Below are 12528 nucleotides of genomic sequence, written 5' to 3'. Positions count from 1 at the left end.
CACGCCAACAAAAAAAAGATAACTAAAAAAATGAGCAATTAACAATAATTAAATTTGTAAGTAACTCTTGGCCAAACTCATCACTGCTAATTAGCGAAAATACTATATTTTTGAGGAGCTTTTTATTTAGAAACATTCGTAAGCCACACTTCACTTTTGACACTACCGCTCAGTTTTATGTTTTGAATATAATTCTGTTAGCCGGGCTAATGCCTTCGTTAGATGGCAGGAGTGCTGGTTCGTCAGCTCTGGCCGAAAGCAAAAAACCGACTGAATATCGCCAAGCCTGGCTGATAAAAAAGCCCAGCTTTTTGGCTTCAAAAACAAAATAACGAGAAACGACTTGAAACGAAACAGCCGCCGAGAGCCGAAAGCCCCCGAACACGATCGTTGCTAGCTGGAATACTGGAATCGAAAATCTTAAGGGGGGGATTAGCGAGGGGCTCGCTCTAAAATATGCTAATAATAGGCCTCGGAAATATTAGGCCCTGGATTAGTCAGTGGGCGTTGGAAGGAAAAAAAGTCGGGCATGCCACGTCCACAAATTGCAGCAATAATTGTTCATTAGGGTTGGGAGGGCTTTTATTTCTTCCTGGGAAATCCTTCTTACAGAGGGCGTATTTTAAGGTTTTTTTAAATGATTAATTTTTTATAATGTTAGGAAAGTCATTTTTAGGTAATTAAGTAATTTCTAAGGTATTTTTAAGTGTTTCTTTGGAATGTTTTGCTTTAAAATGGTTGAAGATCTCTGAATATTATTTGATCTTCTTACTTCTTCGCATATTAAATATTAATATCATATGATATATACAATATATTACAATATTAATATTAATCAGATCTGATAAGCCTCTTCAAAATACTTTTTCCACCTTGGAACACATTTTTGAGAAGCGTGGAGAAGTACACTGTTTGTTAATAAATGTATTTCCTTTATAAAACCTAAAAATAAAGACATTAGAAGCACTTATTCAGGATCTTATTTAGGGAGAACCTGTAGAAGGAAATCCACTGAATAAAACATCTTAAACGCAGGACCTCTTAGATCTCAGTACCTCCCTGAGTTCCATTCTATAGTATGTATCTAAGTATCAGTTTCATTATATTTTTGGTGTCCAATGCAAAGTGCACAGACGGAAGTTGTAAAAATCATTCGAGAAACAAAAACAGCAACAAATTCCTGAGACAAAGGCAGCAAAAAATAAAAAACAAATCGTAGAATAATAAAAAAAAAATGAAACCATAAAACAAACCAATAATCGAAATCATTAGACAAAAGCGAACTAAAGGCAATGGCTGCAATAAGTCCGACCAACAATAACAAGAAATAATACTTTTGCTCCGATCTCGGATCTAATTGGCGGGGAGGGGGTGAGGCAGAGAAGGGATAGTGCAGGCATGGGTGGTGCAAAAAAGATAGGGGGTTTCTGGGGATAACGGGAATGGGTGGCTGGAGGGGGCTGGTGCTCTGTGGAGTCCATTGGGTGCGGCGCCAACGCTAAACATAACGGCACAATTATAGTCGTAGTCAGATATGTGCAAAGCCTGATGCATATATAGGTGTATGTGTATATGTATGCACTGAAAAAAAATTCTTAGAGAGTTTTGTGAGATAAAATAATAAATATTATGTGGTTTATTTTGTATTTTGATTGAAAAATACATATTTGAAGGGATTTTTTTGGAATACATTACAGATTTAACAAAAATATTGAAAACTATGTAATCTTTAAGATTTTTTTATAAATGAGTAAAATATTTATTAAAAGGGCCATGGTTTAAAAGAAACACATTTTCTTAAAGCTTTAAGCCTTAAACCTCAAAATTCTCTCAGAATCCATAACTTTAATTTCTAATTTTTCAAACACTTTCAAAGCACCTATGAAATAAAATACGACTTTCCACTCATTTCTCTCTGTGCATTTATACCATAACAGTGCTCATATGTACATATATTATAATTTTACAATTTTTTTCCACATAGCTTTTCTATATCACTTTGATTTTTTTTTTTCGCCACATTCTCCAAGGACAAACAACATTTTAGTGAGCGACGTCGTCGCCGGCGGCTAACGGCACAAACTCTGGCCAAGATTGATCTACAAAATAATAACAACAAAAACAACAACAAATTAAATAAAACTTCAAAACTCTTGAGTATTTTTTATTCGCCCGGCCGACTTTCCTTTTTTCTAACATGTCCGTATGTATTTGCGAGGTGTATAATGAAATATATGTATACATACGAGTATGTTTGGCAAAGTGTGCGGGCGCGCACATTAAAAATACAAAATCACAAACTAAACACAAAAATAAGGCTGTAACAGAGTCAAGAGCTCCACAAAGAAAAGGTGTGGCAATGTTCTCTTTTTGATTTTTTTTTGTTTTTTTATGCAGTTACAGTTACGAATGCTATTACCATTGGTAATACTCCCCGTTACCATTACTATGGCCCGTTGAGTAGCTTTTCCATTTCAAAAGTCTGTTTGGAAAATAACAAAAAGTGTTGGAAAAAGTTTCCCAACCCTTATTATCGATACGTTTTTTATATCGATAATGTTCTTCAAATAATCAAGTTGGCTGTGAGAAGCAAGGGCTTTCCTTCAAAATTTGGGGAGCCTGAAAACCTCATCAGAAAATTTCATTCGAGCCCCGAAAGGCGAAGAGTAGAGCTGGAAAATCATCGATGTTCACCTACATCGATGTTTCGATGTTTTTCAGAAAAAAACATCGATGTATCGCGATACATCGAACTTTCTTAGGGTGCACTTAAAAAAATTTACCACACCATATTATATTAAAATATATTTATTTATTAAAAATAAATGAATAAAAAGTGTAATATATTTATAAAAAATTACGCTTTGTGTAAGATCCATAGTTTAATAATATTTCAAAATTCAAAATGGCTCTTAAATACTACTCTTGTATTAAAAATGAAACTTAAAGCTAGTCTTTCATAGAACACAAAACTTAAAATGAAAAAACAATTGAAACAAAAATATAAAGCAGCTACAAGTTCTAAAAAAAAATCTAAAACAAATAAAAAAAAAAGCGAAAAAATAAAATTAAAATTAATTTAAATCCAGTCATTTTTTATGACTAATTATAGATTAGTCTTTTATTGTTTATTACTTAACAATTTTATTGTTAAGTTTATTTCATTTAATTGATAATAATTTTTGGTGCACTTACCAAATACCAGCCAAGAAGTGATGAGTAAAGAGGAAACATCGAACATCGATGTTTGAAAACTTCGATGTTTCTCGAGTTTCAGAAAACATCGATGTATCGATACATCGTCGATGTTTTCTCCAGCTCTAGCGAAGAGTCAACATCCTTTTTTTCTGGCTTTTATTTCTATTTTAATATCTTTTTTATTTTTTTGGTTTGAAAAAAAAAAAATTGTATTTTATCATTTGAAATATTTATTTTTTTTTTATCCTCTTGCCTTCCCTCTTTCACAATCGGGATCAAATCTCAGTTGCGCCCTAACTGAGCCAATTTTTTTGTATTTAAAAGGTATTAATTTTTTTTACATATTTGATTTATAATGGTTCTTTCGCTTTTAATCACTACGTTGGGAAAGGGTTTTTATTTTACACTTTTATTTTTGTTATCTTGCAATCGTTCCTGCAACCGCCTGACGATGGGTTTTATCTCTTGAAGATTCTCACTGATATTTATTTTTTAAATATTTACCCAATCTTAATTTTATTTATAACCGTATACATATTTGATTTACAATGGTTCTTTCTCCTTTAACTACTGCGTTGGGAAAGTTATTTTATTTTACATTTTTATTTTTGTCATCTTGCAATCGTTCCTGCAACCGCCTGACGATGGGTTTTATCTCTTGAAGATTCTCACTGATATTTATTTTTTAAATATTTACCCAATCTTAATTTTATTTAAAACCGTATTAATTTTTTTACATATTTGATTTACAATGGTTCTTTCTCCTTTAATTACTGCGTTGGGAAAGTTATTTTATTTTACATTTTTATTTTTGTCATCTTGCAATCGTTCCTGCAACCGCCTGACGATGGGTTTTATCTCTTGAAGATTCTCACTGATATTTATTTTTTAAATATTTACCCAATCTTAATTTTATTTAAAACCGTATTAATTTTTTTACATATTTGATTTACAATGGTTCTTTCTCCTTTAATTACTGCGTTGGGAAAGTTATTTTATTTTACATTTTTATTTTTGTCATCTTGCAATCGTTCCTGCAACCGCCTGACGATGGGTTTTATCTCTTGAAGATTCTCACTGATATTTATTTTTTAAATATTTACCCAATCTTAATTTTATTTATAACCGTATACATATTTGATTTACAATGGTTCTTTCTCCTTTAACTACTGCGTTGGGAAAGTTATTTTATTTTACATTTTTATTTTTGTCATCTTGCAATCGTTCCTGCAACCGCCTGACGATGGGTTTTATCTCTTGAAGATTCTCACTGATATTTATTTTTTAAATATTTACCCAATCTTAATTTTATTTATAACCGTATACATATTTGATTTACAATGGTTCTTTCTCCTTTAACTACTGCGTTGGGAAAGTTATTTTATTTTACATTTTTATTTTTGTCATCTTGCAATCGTTCCTGCAACCGCCTGACGATGGGTTTTATCTCTTGAAGATTCTCACTGATATTTATTTTTTAAATATTTACCCAATCTTAATTTTATTTATAACCGTATACATATTTGATTTACAATGGTTCTTTCTCCTTTAACTACTGCGTTGGGAAAGTTATTTTATTTTACATTTTTATTTTTGTCATCTTGCAATCGTTCCTGCAACCGCCTGACGATGGGTTTTATCTCTTGAAGATTCTCACTGATATTTATTTTTTAAATATTTACCCAATCTTAATTTTATTTATAACCGTATACATATTTGATTTACAATGGTTCTTTCTCCTTTAACTACTGCGTTGGGAAAGTTATTTTATTTTACATTTTTATTTTTGTCATCTTGCAATCGTTCCTGCAACCGCCTGACGATGGGTTTTATCTCTTGAAGATTCTCACTGATATTTATTTTTTAAATATTTACCCAATCTTAATTTTATTTAAAACCGTATTAATTTTTTTACATATTTGATTTACAATGGTTCTTTCTCCTTTAATTACTGCGTTGGGAAAGTTATTTTATTTTACATTTTTATTTTTGTCATCTTGCAATCGTTCCTGCAACCGCCTGACGATGGGTTTTATCTCTTGAAGATTCTCACTGATATTTATTTTTTAAATATTTACCCAATCTTAATTTTATTTATAACCGTATACATATTTGATTTACAATGGTTCTTTCTCCTTTAACTACTGCGTTGGGAAAGTTATTTTATTTTACATTTTTATTTTTGTCATCTTGCAATCGTTCCTGCAACCGCCTGACGATGGGTTTTATCTCTTGAAGATTCTCACTGATATTTATTTTTTAAATATTTACCCAATCTTAATTTTATTTATAACCGTATACATATTTGATTTACAATGGTTCTTTCTCCTTTAACTACTGCGTTGGGAAAGTTATTTTATTTTACATTTTTATTTTTGTCATCTTGCAATCGTTCCTGCAACCGCCTGACGATGGGTTTTATCTCTTGAAGATTCTCACTGATATTTATTTTTTAAATATTTACCCAATCTTAATTTTATTTATAACCGTATACATATTTGATTTACAATGGTTCTTTCTCCTTTAACTACTGCGTTGGGAAAGTTATTTTATTTTACATTTTTATTTTTGTCATCTTGCAATCGTTCCTGCAACCGCCTGACGATGGGTTTTATCTCTTGAAGATTCTCACTGATATTTATTTTTTTAAATATTTACCCAATCTTAATTTTATTTATAACCGTATACATATTTGATTTACAATGGTTCTTTCTCCTTTAACTACTGCGTTGGGAAAGTTATTTTATTTTACATTTTTATTTTTGTCATCTTGCAATCGTTCCTGCAACCGCCTGACGATGGGTTTTATCTCTTGAAGATTCTCACTGATATTTATTTTTTAAATATTTACCCAATCTTAATTTTATTTATAACCGTATACATATTTGATTTACAATGGTTCTTTCTCCTTTAACTACTGCGTTGGGAAAGTTATTTTATTTTACATTTTTATTTTTGTCATCTTGCAATCGTTCCTGCAACCGCCTGACGATGGGTTTTATCTCTTGAAGATTCTCACTGATATTTATTTTTTAAATATTTACCCAATCTTAATTTTATTTAAAACCGTATTAATTTTTTTACATATTTGATTTACAATGGTTCTTTCTCCTTTAATTACTGCGTTGGGAAAGTTATTTTATTTTACATTTTTATTTTTGTCATCTTGCAATCGTTCCTGCAACCGCCTGACAATGGGTTTTATCTCTTGAAGATTCTCACTGATATTTATTTTTTAAATATTTACCCAATCTTAATTTTATTTATAACCGTATACATATTTGATTTACAATGGTTCTTTCTCCTTTAACTACTGCGTTGGGAAAGTTATTTTATTTTACATTTTTATTTTTGTCATCTTGCAATCGTTCCTGCAACCGCCTGACGATGGGTTTTATCTCTTGAAGATTCTCACTGATATTTATTTTTTAAATATTTACCCAATCTTAATTTTATTTATAACCGTATACATATTTGATTTACAATGGTTCTTTCTCCTTTAACTACTGCGTTGGGAAAGTTATTTTATTTTACATTTTTATTTTTGTCATCTTGCAATCGTTCCTGCAACCGCCTGACGATGGGTTTTATCTCTTGAAGATTCTCACTGATATTTATTTTTTAAATATTTACCCAATCTTAATTGTGTTTAAAAACGTATTAATTTTTTTACATATTTGATTTACAATGGTTCTTTCTCCTTTAATTACTGCGTTGGGAAAGTTATTTTATTTTACATTTTTATTTTTGTCATCTTGCAATCGTTCCTGCAACCGCCTGACGATGGGTTTTATCTCTTGAAGATTCTCACTGATATTTATTTTTTAAATATTTACCCAATCTTAATTGTATTTAAAAACGTATTAATTTTTTTACATATTTGATTTACAATGGTTCTTTCTCTTTTAATTACTGCGTTGGGAAAGTTATTTTGTTTTACATTTTTATTTTTGTCATCTTGCAATCGTTCCTGCAACCGCCTGACGATGGGTTTTATCTCTTGAAGATTCTCACTGATATTTATTTTTTAAATATTTACCCAATCTTAATTGTATTTAAAAACGTATTAATTTTTTTACATATTTGATTTACAATGGTTCTTTCTCCTTTAATTACTGCGTTGGGAAAGTTATTTTATTTTACATTTTTATTTTTGTTATCTTGCAATCGTTTTATTGGCGATGGGTTTTATCTCTGGGAAATTCTCACTGATATTTATTTTTTAAATATGTACCCAATCTTAATTTTATTTAAAAGCGTATTAATTTTTTTATATATTTGATTTACAATGGTTCTTTCACTTTTAATTACTGCGTTGGGAAAGTTATTTTATTTTACATTTTTATTTTTGTTATTTTGCAATCGTTCCTGTAATCGCCTGACGATGTGTTTTATCTCTTAGAGATTCTCATGGCTCATTATTTTTTTTAATATTAACCCATTCTATATGTCTCCCTTACACTCGTAATCGTTGGACCTATTCTTTTTAAATTTAAAAAGTATTCATTTTTTTCATTATTTTTAAATATTTTGCTAAGGAGGTTATTTTTCCAAAAATCATAAAACGAACAGCATGGTTACTGCTTTTCTGATTATTTTAAATATTTATTTTTTAAATGCCTGTTAAATTTGGCAGTAAATTGCATTGCAAGAGCCAACCTCGCCCCGTCATTGACGTGCAATCCTTTTTTGCCATTAACTTTTCGGCAATTTATTCAAAGTGTTGGCGACAATTCACTTTTCGGATATGGATTCTGGGGGGATTGGAAATGCAATTGGGGCGTTTGGGTTTTTGTTTTTTGTTTTTTGCACTCTTTTGCAATTGGCCATTTTTTGCGCAATGCCAAAAAAAAATTTATGGCCAGCCACTTACCCGCCAGCAAGGTCAGTGCAACTTGGTGGTTCTATTAGTGTGTGCTTTTGGCTGCAACTGCGAACCGGCGGTTCTGCTACCATTTCCATTTCCAGGAGCGGGGCATATGCCACACAAGTAACGGGTAATAGGCAACAGGTAACGGGTAACAGGTCGCCGGAGATCAGGAGTGACTCAGAAGGCAACAAACAAAAAAATTAAATAAACGAAAAACAACAACTGCAACAGTTCGACTTTGATTTGTGGCACCCCAGTGCGAATATAAATCAGTCAGCAACTGCACATTCCCAAGGCCGCCACCACAAATACGGCCACAAAAGGCTCCCGACCCACCCAAAACTCCAGGGCTGCACTGGAAGAAAATAAGTGTGCAAAGGTATGATTTGTTTACCATATTTCTTTGAGAGAAATGGCTTAAATGTATGAAATTTCATTAAATACTCACATATATTTAAAATAAAATATACATATATTGGAATATATATTCTTTCTACAAATTTGATTCATTTATGATAATTTTTCTAAAATTTAAAGTTTAATCAGCAAGAAACTGTTAAATACAAGCCCAGAATTTATAAAAATTATTATGATAAATATACGTATGATAAAAATATATAATAAAAATATTTTAAATAATAAACTAGTTTTTATACTAAATACCACAAATCCTCTTCTAGTGGTAGCACTTTTTTCTCTCTCTGTATGACAATCGCATGTAAAAGTCATGGCAGAAAGGTCAAGTCAAGTGAAATTGTCGGAGACAAAGCGAGAAAGCAAGCTGGAGCAGCAGCTGGAGCTGAAGCAGTGGAAAAATTATGTCAAAATTTGAATTAGCAGCTGAGAAAATAACCAGTGCTGCCACTGGTAGACAATGGAAACGGGGTGTATAAATTAATTTTTCCTATCAGCTGTAGCCCGGGCACTGCAGAAAAGTCGCGGAAAAGTGCAGCCGACTCGCTGGCTTTTCACTTTCGTGTAGGTTTTTCTTCAAGATCTCGTGGGCCTCTTGTGGGCTGTGTGGTTCAGTTTTCAGTTTTCCATTCGACGACTGCGAGAAGAGAATTATTTCAGTGGCGATAAAGTGCCGTTGACAGAAGTGGTTTTCCCTTTTTTTTTTTTTTTGTCTTTCTTTCCATCGGGCTTTTCCTTTATCTCCCCAGTGGTTGTGGTTTCTTTTGCCCTTGGCGTGCGGAGAAAATGCATTTTCCCACTCGCCCGGCTCGCGAAGAATGGGGAAAACTGCATTAGAAATGAGGAAAAATCAGCGGTAGCCGTGAAAATTGGTTTTTGGTTTTTGGTTTTTTCTCTTTCCTTACTTGAATGGATTTTTAAAAATAGATACAATTTATTCAAAAGTCTCGACAAGTCTAGCTTCTTTTTTCCTATTGGATATTATTGTTTATTATTATTGCTTATTATGCAATAATAGTTAAGGCTGAAAGGTAATTTAGTGGATCTTTAAAGCTATATTGGCATGGTGGCAAATCGAACCACAAATCAATGAAGGTACTCCGCTTGGGAATCGGATGAGAATTGGGAAAGATATAGCCATCCCTGTGGACCCCATAGGGGAAATCCTCATTTTCAAGGGCCCCCATCAGGAAAAATGGACAAAAAATCTCAAAAATATTTTGTCTCAGGATTTTGATGCAGAATGGTGGCAAATCGATCCAGAAATCGATTAAGGTACTTCGCTTGGGAATCGGATGAGAATTGGGAAAGATATAGCCATCCCAGTGGACCCCATAGGGGAAATCCTCATTTTCAAGGGCCCCCATCAGGAAAAATGGACAAAAAATCTCAAAAATATTTTGTCTCAGGATTTTGATGCAGAATGGTGGCAAATCGATCCAGAAATCGATTAAGGTACTTCGCTTGGGAATCGGATGAGAATTGGGAAAGATATAGCCATCCCAGTGGACCCCATAGGGGAAATCCTCATTTTCAAGGGCCCCCATCAGGAAAAATGGACAAAAAATCTAAAAAATATTTTGTCTCAGGATTTTGATGCAGAATGGTGGCAAATCGATCCAGAAATCGATAAAGGTACTCCGCTTGGGAATCGGATGAGAATTGGGAAAGATATAGCCATCCCTGTGGACCCTACATGGGAAATCCACATTTTCAAGGGCACCACTCAGGAAAAATGGACAAAAAATCTCAAAAATATTTTGTCTCAGGATTTTGATGCAGAATGGTGGCAAATCGATCCAGAAATCGATTAAGGTACTTCGCTTGGGAATCGGATGAGAATTGGAAAAGATGTAGCCATGGAAGTGGATCCTATAGGGGAAATCATATTCAAGGGCCCCCATCAGGAAAAATGGACAAAAAATCTCAAAATTATTTTGTCTCAGGATTTTGATGCAGAATGGTGGCAAATCGATCCAGAAATCGATTAAGGTACTTCGCTTGGGAATCGGATGAGAATTGGGAAAGATATAGCCATCCCAGTGGACCCCATAGGGGAAATCCTCATTTTCAAGGGCCCCCATCAGGAAAAATGGACAAAAAATCTCAAAAATATTTTGTCTCAGGATTTTGATGCAGAATGGTGGCAAATCGATCCAGAAATCGATTAAGGTACTTCGCTTGGGAATCGGATGAGAATTGGGAAAGATATAGCCACCCCTGTGGACCCTACAGGGGAAATCCTCATTTTCAAGGGACCTCATCAGGAAAAATGGACAAAAAATCGCAAAAATATTTTGTCTCAGGATTTTGATGCAGAATGGTGGCAAATCGATTTAGAAATCGATTAAGGTACTTCGCTTGGGAATCGGATGAGAATTGGGAAAGATATAGCCATCCCTGTGGACCCTACATGGGAAATCCACATTTTCAAGGGCACCACTCAGGAAAAATGGACAAAAAATCTCAAAAATATTTTGTCTCAGGATTTTGATGCAGAATGGTGGCAAATCGATCTAGAAATCGATTAAGGTACTTCGCTTGGGAATCGGATGAGAATTGGGAAAGATATAGCCATCGAAGTGGATCCTATAGGGGAAATCCTCATTTTCAAGGGCACCCATCAGGAAAAATGGATAAAAAATCTAAAAAATATTTTGTCTCAGGGTTTAGATGCAGAATGGTGGCAAATCGATCCAGAAATCGTTTAAGGTACTCCGCTTGTGAATCGGATGAGAATTGGGAAAGATATAGCCATCCCTGTGGACCCTACATGGGAAATCCACATTTTCAAGGGCACCACTCAGGAAAAATGGACAAAAAATCGCAAAAATATTTTGTCTCAGGATTTTGATGCAGAATGGTGGCAAATCGACCCAGAAATCGATTAAGGTACTTCGCTTGGGAATCGGATGAGAATTGGGAAAGATATAGCCATCCCTGTGGACCCTACATGGGAAATCCACATTTTCAAGGGCACCACTCAGGAAAAATGGACAAAAAATCTCAAAAATATTTTGTCTCAGGATTTTGATGCAGAATGGTGGCAAATCGATCCAGAAATCGATTAAGGTACTTCGCTTGGGAATCGGATGAGAATTGGAAAAGATATAGCCATCGAAGTGGATCCTATAGGGGAAATCCTCATTTTCAAGGGACCTCATCAGGAAAAATGGACAAAAAATCGTAAAAATATTTTGTCTCAGGATTTTGATGCAGGATGGTGGCAAATCGATCTAGAAATCGATTAAGGTACTTCGCTTGGGAATCGGATGAGAATTGGGAAAGATATAGCCATCCCTGTGGACCCCATAGGGGAAATCCTCATTTTCAAGGGCCCCCATCAGGAAAAATGGACAAAAAATCTCAAAAATATTTTGTCTCAGGATTTTGATGCAGAATGGTGGCAAATCGATCCAGAAATCGATTAAGGTACTTCGCTTGGGAATCGGATGAGAATTGGGAAAGATATAGCCATCCCAGTGGACCCCATAGGGGAAATCCTCATTTTCAAGGGCCCCCATCAGGAAAAATGGACAAAAAATCTCAAAAATATTTTGTCTCAGGATTTTGATGCAGAATGGTGGCAAATCGATCCAGAAATCGATTAAGGTACTTCGCTTGGGAATCGGATGAGAATTGGGAAAGATATAGCCATCCCTGTGGACCCTACATGGGAAATCCACATTTTCAAGGGCACCACTCAGGAAAAATGGACAAAAAATCGCAAAAATATTTTGTCTCAGGATTTTGATGCAGAATGGTGGCAAATCGACCCAGAAATCGATTAAGGTACTTCGCTTGGGAATCGGATGAGAATTGGGAAAGATATAGCCATCCCTGTGGACCCTACATGGGAAATCCACATTTTCAAGGGCACCACTCAGGAAAAATGGACAAAAAATCTCAAACATATTTTGTCTCAGGATTTTGATGCAGAATGGTGGCAAATCGATCTAGAAATCGATTAAGGTACTTCGCTTGGGAATCGGATGAGAATTGGGAAAGATATAGCCATCCCTGTGGACCCTACAGGGGAAATCCTC

The sequence above is a fragment of the Drosophila bipectinata genome, chromosome XR (assembly GCF_030179905.1).
Source record: "Drosophila bipectinata strain 14024-0381.07 chromosome XR, DbipHiC1v2, whole genome shotgun sequence".
Classification (NCBI taxonomy): domain Eukaryota; kingdom Metazoa; phylum Arthropoda; class Insecta; order Diptera; family Drosophilidae; genus Drosophila; species Drosophila bipectinata.
Note: the sequence above shows the minus strand (reverse complement) of the source record.